General features: G+C 40.9%; 1 non-coding gene across 1 annotated transcript; it reads left to right on the forward strand.

Annotated features, from left to right (window-relative positions):
- The first annotated feature begins 9,829 nt into the window (after positions 1–9,829).
- On the forward strand, positions 9,830–9,947 carry LOC115069818. The gene has a single exon (XR_003849049.1). It is a non-coding gene; the product is annotated as a small nucleolar RNA SNORD22 (small nucleolar RNA).
- The last annotated feature ends 308 nt before the right edge of the window (positions 9,948–10,255 follow it).

A 10,255-nucleotide genomic window follows, 5' to 3' on the forward strand; every position in this document is an offset into this window, starting at 1 on the left:
TCCCTTTTGGGTGTTTAAGGACATACAATTGGACCAGATAAACTGATTTGCTTTTACTCTTGAGGTCGTTTGAGAATCTGTTCCTCAGGGGCCACATGGGCTTGGGAGGAGCCCCTCGCTCCTTTCTTTTACCAGTTCCACCTATGTGAAGATAAGTTAAAAGTCCTGCTCAACCATGGTTGGCTTCGCTTGGAAGCATAGAGGAAATGATTCCTCTGTGTTGACCCTCCTCTTTGTAGACTGGACACTGGTTCAAGTCCATATGGTGGGATCTCCTTGGCCTCCTTGATCAAGAGGTCAGATGACCCACCACCATTACAGGACAATTTGCGAGATGCTCATGATCTCTGGGAACTAATCGACCTAGGAGGGCAAGGAGCAAAAAGTGTCCTTTGTGTCCCTCTGACCCAGTTAGTATAGATCTCAAGGTATGTCTGTTAAACATCCAAGAAGGTTAGTTCCACCATTCTGGCATTTTTAATTACTGTGTGTCATGCAGATAAATCTTTTACTTAGATGTATATTTCTTGATCTCCTATGTATAATTTGTCAGTAGGTTGTAGGAGTAATATGGTTCTCTCTGGTTTCAAAACTAGCTAGGCATTTTTTTATCTCTCGCATTGTCTCACCCCTCCATCATGGTTTTCCCACTTAAGGTGCCCCCATTTTTCCCCTTTCTCCCTAACTAAGGATTTTTAAACAATTGTTGTCTGATTTTGTTTGTTTCTCCTTATTATTCTGTTGTGCACAGTCTCCTTTCAAGACAAGCCCCTAAGTATTAGAAAAGGGAAGACTGTGGACATTAAAAGGGAAAGACAGTTTTTCCTTTCATTCACAAAACTAAAATAAAAATGATAGAGTGTGAGATCATAAGGATCTTAAAGATAATTTGACACCAATCCATCAATTTTACACAGACGGATAGTAGTGGAGAGTCAAAGGGGGCATTTGTCTTGCATCCAACACAGGATATTTAAAATCCATACTGAATGACTCTTCTTGAAAAAAATTTTGCTTAAAATTAAATCTTAAGACTCAACAAGGCCTGCAAGTGGGTAAAAGTGCTTGCCACCAAGCCTGATAATCTGAGATTGATTCCAGGAATCTACATAGTGGAGGGAGAAAACCAACTTCTCCAAGTTGTCCTTTGACCTCTACATACATGCTATCGCACACACACACACACACACACACACACACACACACACACAAACAAAAATAAATGCAAATTTTTTTTGTCTTTTTGAGACAGGGTCTCTCTGTAGCTCCAGCTGACTTGAACTCACTATGTAGACCAGGCTGGCCTTGAACTCACAAAGATCTGCCTCCCTCTGCCTCCCAAATGCTGGGACTAAAGGTGTGCACTACCACACCTGGCATAAATACAATTTTTAAAATCTGAAAAATACTGTTTTGTTTTTTATCACTAAATTTCTCAGTCTTAACCTTTAAAGATTTTATATACGTCTAAGTATTTTCTTTTTTTTCTTTTCTTTTCTCCTTTCTTTTTTCCTTATTTTTTTGAAAGTACTCTCATGTGGTCTAGGATGGCTTCCAACAAAACAGCTGAAGATGACCTTGAACTTCTGAGCCTCCTGCCTCCATATCCCCAGTGCCAGTATTACAGATGTATGCTACTGCACCTGATTTATTGATTAAATATTTTCTATAACTTTTAATTTTAAAATTACTACCAGTTTCCTTGTTGCAGAGATCTTTGGGGCAGAAAAGCTGGAATGGATGGCTTACCAAGGAATGGTTTACCAAGAGCTGAACAGCTCCCTGAGGTAGACAGTAAGGGGGAGCCTTGTCAAAAATGGTAATAAAGCTGAGAAGAGTTGGTCTGCTTTTTGTCATCACTGTTGTCTGAAATTATAAACAACATCAGTGGCAAGATTATCTTCTAGGGGCTGGAGAGATGGCTCAGCGGTTAAGAGCGCTGACTGCTCTTGCAGAGGACCCAGGTTTGATTCCCAGTGCCCATTTGGCAGCTATGAAGCATCCTTAACTCCAGTTCCAGGGGAATCCGAAGCCCTCTTCTGACCTCCACGGCATTGCATGGCACGGGTGCACTCACACACATACACTCAAACACATAAAATTTAAAAAAAAAGATGAAGAGACAGAACCGGAGTCACTTCAGTTCAGCCGTTCTATGTGACCATTTGCTTTTACCTGCATAGAATTGCTTAAGTGCAAATTAAAGTCTGATGACTTTAAATATTATCTCTAAAATAGAAATTTATCATTTAAAATTTTCTATTGTTTCAAAACTAAAAATAAATAAAACATCATGTTGCATAGATGATTCAGTTTAGGAGTTACCTGAATGAGTTTTTAATGCTAAAGCTGAAAGAGAATGTTTAACTTTTATAACGGTAATGTATTTCTAAAGAATTATAGAAACTAGCTCAGGAGGTGAGGTTGAGTGTGATATCCTGGCCAAAGGGGGGAAAAGACAGAGCTACTGGATGCTGAAGATCCCATAACAAACACTTCTTGCTGGTGTGCCAACCTTTGAATAAAATTGATTTCCTTCTCACCAGTTCTCATGTCTGAGAATTAGTTTTCAAGCATTGAGTAAAGGACTTGGGTTCAGTAGCAATGGGAACAGTGAAAGACAGCTTTGTCAACGCTGTCATGCCTTCACTTCTATCACAGGTTGGTATGTCCTGAGGAAATGTCAATGACAGTCATATAGTTCTTTTCCCTTGCCACATAAACACAGCTCAGAAAGTCCTCCTGAAAACGAAAGGCATCTCCCTGAGTTCTCCATCACCTGTTGTGACAAGGATTTATTGGGGAAGTGTGTCCCTATCTAGCAGGTCAGTCATCCATAGAGCTTACAAAGTGCTGCTTGTGCTTCTTTCTTTCTTTGAAAGGCCTAGCTTTCCCAGTATATCCATCTCACAGGCTTTGATGGCATCTTTGCACACATATTCATATGTTAGCTATCCTGAGAGTATAACTGGTATAAAGTCTATCTACCTTGTCGCCAAGTCTTATAAAGGAAGTGTCAGTCTCTTTTACAAAAAAATAATTGAATGTTAATTAGCATCTTTGTATATTTTTTGGGAAAAAAGACTCAAGAGCTGAGATTGTGTTAGTAATACTTAAATGTCTTAAAATTTTCTTTCTATGACTCTTCCTTTCTTATATACGTTGCAGCAGGATCTTTTTCTTTCTCTTTCCAAATTCCTTTAATTTATTAACAAATCTAGGGCTTGGTCTCACCTTGGTAATGGGTCTCAACCTATTCATTGTTGTGTGGACACAACCTTTGGCTGTCCCAGCCTAGTGGTTGTGGTGTTCTCCTTACCTAAAGCCCTGAATCTGTACAAGATCCTGGGAAATATTTTGACCTCAAAAGGAATTCTGCTCTAGAAACAGAGCAGAGAAGTGTTCGGGGGTCCTCTGTGTGAACATCTGTCTGCTTAAGGGAGCTACCCCAATTATTTTCTCTGCCAAGTACAAATCTGCCTTTAAACAAATAGTTGACTCAAATTCTGATGTGCAGCTGAGGAAAGATTCTTCCAATATTTGAGATCAAGAGAAACCAAATTTATAGTGATTTATAGGCAGCACTTGTATTAGTCACTTTTCTTTTGCTGTGATAAAACACCATGACCAAGGCAACTTATAAAAGAAAGAGTTTATTTGGCTTCCTGTTCCAGAGGGAAGTTTGGCTGCAGAGGCAGCTGGTACAGAAAGCTGAGAACACATGTCTTCAGGCATGCACAGGAAACAAGAAAGGAAACTGGAAGTGAGGTAAAGCTATGAACTCTCATAGCCCAACTCTCATGTGCTTGCTCCAGCTAGGCCATACCTTCTAAAGCTTCCATAACCCTCCCTAGACAATGCCACCAGCTGACCAAGTGTTCAAATACTTGAGCTTATGGAGCCGTTTCTCTTTCAAACCACCACAGCACTTGAAGACTACAAAAAGAGAACTTCATTTTTCCATTTTATTGTGTTCTAATTTGTTCACATTAAGACCCTTTGAAGGGGGATAGAGACTAGGGATGATGAGGAATGAGCACTGTGTAATGGAAGGCCAGCTTCCTTGTTAACACGGTCTTGCAGCACAGCTTGCTGAGGAATGTAGGCTCTGGAGCTAGACAGCCCTTGTTAGCACAGCTGTAAGTCTAGCTGAGCATAACTTCAAAAAAGTATTTTATTTATTATTTTTATTTTATGTGTATAAGTGTATTGCCTGCATTTGTGTAAGTGCACCCATGTCATGCAATGCCCATGGACAGAAGAGGGAGTTGGATTCCCTTGAAACTGGAGTTACAGACAGTTGTTAGTCACCATGTGGGTGCTGGGAATCGAACCTGGGTCCTTTGTAAGAGCAGCCAGTGCTTTTAACCACTGTGCTATCTTTCCAGCTCCAGCTGAGCATAACTTCTACTATGGCATTTATTATCAAGACAAGAAAGGAAACACTGTCTTCTGCAAATGGAGATAGAGCTGCTTTGTAAGATTATTGTGGAAACTAACAAACATTTTAATAAGCTGCTTAGTAAAGTATTTTTCATATATATTTAATCATGGTGTTTATAATAATATTAACAATAATATAAATGATGATGTTAAAAACTTTAAGGGAAAAATGAGGTTGAAGGGTATCTATTTAAACTTTATTTGTTCTAAAGTTAGTCTGAATACTGTATTCTGCTGGCTTTGCTTAAAAATATATCTAAAATACAATATGTACTCAACAAATATCAGTAATATGCATATATCTAATCAACAGAACTTCTCATGTGTCAATGATGGAGATCTGTCAGTGATGTAATAACCAACAATTTAAATAGTCTCCTTGCAGGTAGGTGACCGCCACACTACTTACAATGTATTCTTTCTTAGCAGCTCCTCCCTGGTCCCCTCTTCATGACCACCAAGGAGAGCTAGAGGACCTTGGAGAGGCGGCTTAGAATAGCACTGACTTGATTTTGGCAACATGCATATTGTTTCTTCAGCTAACTCAGCATGCTGGAGATCATTTTAACAGCAGTGTTATCATGTGGTTTCAGTAGAAAAAAGTCCCTATGTAAAAATAGCACCTTCTTCCTCAGCATGTCTGCTCCCTTTAATGAAAATAAGGCTTTCACTTAGACTGAGCCAATGCAGTTATCAAGGCGTGAGCTAAAATCTCATCTGCTTCAAACACTGCTAGCCAAATTCACTAACAGTGGTACTTACAGCTATCGACAATAAGAAAGCCACTGTGGTTAGAAGCAGGAGCAATGCAGGATAACTCACATTAGGCACACGGTACCTAAACAGCAGTTTCCTAGAATAAGCCCCTGTACATGGTCAGTGAGAAGAAGCCCAACTACTCCACAAGAATATTTACAATATGGACAAACTGAAAAGGAGCAAAGAGGAATCAGTAACAGTCACTAATTTCTATCCAATCCAATTAAAAATAAAAAAGAGATAGGCTAATGTCATCCGGGCCATATGGCAAGCTGGTGGACTGCTCTCTAGAGAGCAGGGTTTCACTCATTCTTACCAGCTTGCTTTTGATCACTTCATAGTCCATTCTGGAATTTGGAACTGTCTGTGTACATTATCAATGTGAAAATAAAACAGAGCAAATGAATTTTATTTTCTGTTTTTAAGGAAAGATCTAGCTACACTTAAAAAATTATCCCAGAAAACAGTGTTAGAACCAGGCCATGAAAGCTAGGGATGTGGCTTTGTGGTAGAAATTTTGCCTAGCATACACAAGGCCCTAAATTCAAATCCCCAGTACTGAAAAAAAGCAGAACAAGTCATCAGAGTCCTCTCAGAACATGTTCAGAACATAACCCAAGTCAAGCCCACTGAGGTGGTTTCCAGAGCCCCTCAGAACAGTGAAGCTGGACTAGTAAGTTTGGCTATGAATGTACAATTCTGCAAGTAGCTAATCAATAACATGCATTTGAGACTTTGGACTGTGAACTTTTAAATAGTATTGAGACTGATAAAGATTATGGAGATTGGGGCTGGAGAGATGGCTCAGCAGTTAAGAGTACTGGCTGTTCTTGCAGAAAATCTAGGTTTGTATCCCAGGACCCATATGGCAGTTAACAACTGTCTGTAACTCCAGTTCCAGGAGATTAGATATCCTCTTCTGTCTTCTGCAGGCACTGCATGGCATGGGTGTACTTACATACATGCAGGCATAACACTCATACACATAAAAAAAATAAATAAATAAAAAAGATTATAGAGACTTTTGAAGGTGAATTAAATACATTTTGCATTTTATATGTTCATGAGTCTATGGGGGCCAGAGAGTAGAATGTGGTGCTTTGAATGAGAATGACCCCCATAGGTTCCAAGTATTTGGACATTTTGTCCCCAGTTAGTGGCACTGTTTGGGGAGGTTTTAGGAGATGTGGCCTTGCTGGAGGAAGTGTGCCAGTTGGGGCAGGCTTTGAGAGTTTTTAAGCCTTGGTGGATTTTCAGTTGCTTCCTGTGCCTGGTTGAAGATGTGAGCACTCCACTTTCTGCTCTGGTCACCTCTTACCACCATGATGGATTCTCATTCCTCTGGAACCTCCCTTTGATAAAGAGATTAGAGTGACTGAGGAGAGGCCTAGAGATTTGCACTTAAACAATGGAAAGAGTACCTTCAGGGCAAGACCACATCCAGCTAAGCCTCCAGCTCCTGAAACGAAAATGCTGGAGGGGTTTTCTACACCCCAGAAAACCACAGCATAGAAAAACTGCTGATCATGTGGATGAACTGGGCCAGAGTCCACTACAGGCAGGCAGCCAAACTTGGCATTGCTGTTCACATGAAGCAGTCATTGGTTCTTCCTCTGTGGTTTCAGAGCGGCATGGAGGCCAGGCAGTGTGCAGCAGGGGCATCCCTGCATAGAGAAGGCCCTGATGGGCCATTGTGTGAAGATGTGAAGGTGAAACCTGATTGGCAGTAGAGACCCCAAGAAGATATTGGAGCTACTAGAGTTATGAGACATCTGCCAAGGAAAGCTGCTTACAGGGAGTGGTAACAGTCCAAGAGAGAGATGTATGTTGCATGTACCAAAGCTGCAGGGGTTGAGCCATCTAAGGCCTTTGGAAGTAAAGTCCCAGAAGTAGGATATGGAGCTACTAGATTTGGTGTTTCCTTGCTGGCTTTTGGTCTGGTTTTAATCCAGTATTTCCTCAGTATGTCCCCATTCCTCCCTTTTGGAATGGGAATGTGTATTTGGTTCTATTGTATGTTGGAAGTATGAAATTTGTCTTTTGATTTTACAGGGGCTTATAAGTTAAAACATTACCCTGAGTCTCAGAAGAGACTTTGGACTCTGAACTTTCAAATAGTGTTTGGATTGGTAAAGACTATGGGACTTTAGGAGGTACAGTAAATGTGTTTTGCATTTTAAATGATTATGAGCCTATGTGGGTCAGGGAGTGGAATGTAGTGGTTTGAATGAGAATGCCCCGCCATAGCTTCAACTATTTCAATATTTTGTCCCCAGTTGGTGGCACTGTTCTGGGAGTTCTTAGAAGGTATGGTCTTGCTGGAAGAAGTGTGTCACTGGGGGCAGTCTTTGAGGGTTCTTAAACCTTTCCAAATTTATAGCTGCTCACTGCTTCCTGTGCCTGCTTGAAGATGTGGCCACTCCTCTTTCTGTTCCAGCCACCTCTGCTGCCATGCCTTCCTGTTACAATGGACTCTTGCCCCTTTGGAACCGTAAACTAAATAAACTCTCCCTCTTATAAATTCCCTTGGTCACAGTGTTTTATCACAACAGCAGAAAATAAAGAATACACAAGTTGGTACCAGGAGTGGGGTGTCCTCATATGACAATTGGTCATTTTTCACTGACTAAATCTACTCACAATTTGGCATGCTGGCTTACAATTACCAGAACTTTCACTTTTAGTGAATGAAATCTACTCATGGTAAAGAAGAAATGCTATCAGGAGATTAATTTTGGTCTAGAAGTCTCTAAGCTTTTTGATCAGGGAGAAAAAAAGAAGAATCTTAATTTTGTTTTGTAATGCATTTCTCAGAGTCTTCAGGGAAGTATGTTTTTCTTTTTTTAATATTTTATTTATTATTTCTATTTTATGTGTATGAGTGTATTGCCTGCATGTATGTGAGTGCACCCATGTCATGCAATGCCATGGAGGTCAGAAGAGGGTTTCGGATTCCCCTAGAACTGGCATTAAGGATGGTTCGTAGCCACCATGTGAGTGCTGGGAATTGAACCTGGGTCCTCTGCAAGAGCAGTCAGTGCTCTTTACCACTGAGCCATCTCTCCAGCCCCAGATGTTTTTCTTTTGTAAACTCTAAGATACCTTTATTGGAAAATCTTAGAATTGTTTGAAGCTGTCAGACAGCTCCTTCTTTATTAGACCAAGGGACAAACACAGCCTCCCTCATCTTGCTGAATGTTATTGCAACTTTCTCTGGGGTATAAATGACTCTTGACCATTCTATCTCTGCAGATTCTATTTGAGCATCTGATTCACCCCGTATCTACTCTTTGAAAGTAATTCAAAAGATGCTTATATCTAGCAATTAAGTACCTCACATAAAGTACTCACTTAGCAAATGTTAGCCCTCCACTGCCTCCCTCCACCTCCCTAGTCCCTTTCACCTGAAAGCAAACATAGAACCAAATAACCTTGAAGTTTCACAGACAGTACACAGTTCCATGTTGCGAGCATTATCTTCTTCTTCATATCCAGTCAAGATAGTGTTCATAAGTATACGTTAAGTATTTGGGTGGGCCATTTGAAAAATGGAACCAATCTTTGAGAAGAAATGTAGGAACTGGAGTTATAGATTGTGAAATCATTTGCCAGGAAATTTGCTATGATACTATGGAAAATATGGAGAAATAATAGGTAGATGAGGCTAGAGCTTCACATTTAACCAATGAAAAAGGAACAGAACTCTGAAAGGAGGACAGTAAAAGCAGCAAATGGACAAAAGAATATTAACTTGTGAGAGAAACTATAAGAGGTGAGTTTCTAAAAGGGATGTTGTGTTAATCTCAAAGCAAAGACTTTGATTTAAGACGAAGATTGGGAAGATGTCATTGATGATAAGGATATAGCTAGTTAATCTAGTTCACCAGGGTAGTTGTTGCAGAAACTAGCTTGTAAGAATTACAAAGTGGTGCACACCTCTAATCCCCGCACTTGGGAGCCACAGGCAGGTGAATATCTGTGAGATGGAGGCCAGCCCGGTTGCCATAGCAAGTTCCAGGTCAGCTGAGGCTACAGGGAGATCCTTCTCAAAAAAAAGTGATCCCAGTGAGTGAGGCATCACACATCTTACTTCCTGCCCTGTGGTCACCGCCAGTGGTGGCTGCTCCTCTGTTCTCGTGGGTGCCGCTCCTTCATTCTCACAGGCATCAAGGCTGCTCCTCTGCTCACCCTGGGCTGAGGCTGCTCTTCTGCTCACCTGGTGCTGAGGCAGCTCTTCTGCTTGCCCTGTGCTGCCTCCTGTCATTGCCACTTTTGCCTGGTCCCGGACCCCAGGGCTGGTGAGGAGACTGTGTCAGCATAGCCACATTCAGACAGAGGAGGCCAGGCTCAGTGACACAGGTCTGCTTTATTGCAGGAAAGCACAAGCTTATATAGGGATAGTGGTCCGATCACAGCACAGCAAGTAGGATACCTCATTAGTGTAACAGGTTTGGTGTCCTATCACAGTACAGCAAGTAGGATACCTTATTAGCATCATCTTATCAGCATAACAGATTTAACGTCCTATCACAGAACAGAGGGTAGGTTTGCCTCATAAGCATACTGGGTTTCAGATTACAGAGCCTGGATTCCTGGAAACCATGTGACCCTGACAGTTGTAATATCACCCTAGGCTCAAGCTTGTTTCCCACACTGCCCTAGTCCCAGAGCCTGAAAAAATGAACCCATTAGAACTGGCTGAGGAGAAGAGGAAAATTTATTCCAGAAGGAACTGTCCAAAGGATCACCAGTTTTTGTACATGGTAAAGGGAAGTATCATCACTTGTGGAAGCATAGATCTCTGTTTCTTTTTTTTCCAGATCTAAGGAAAAAATAAGATGTGTATAAATGAAGACCAAGTCTTTGAGGGCATCAAATGGAGACTTTTCATATCCTTCAATAACTCAGTTGTTCAAGATAGCATATAGACATCTTCATTTTTCCCATAAAGCTGTTCTTAGTCTTAAGAAAATAATTACAAAATAAATCTGGTGTGAGGAACAGGAGACATACTTCTGGGTGGGTCTGTGAGGGCATTTTCTGTAAGGATTAA

This window comes from Nannospalax galili, unplaced genomic scaffold, assembly GCF_000622305.1.
Source record: "Nannospalax galili isolate Female #2095 unplaced genomic scaffold, S.galili_v1.0 scaffold1631, whole genome shotgun sequence".
Classification (NCBI taxonomy): Eukaryota; Metazoa; Chordata; class Mammalia; order Rodentia; family Spalacidae; genus Nannospalax; species Nannospalax galili.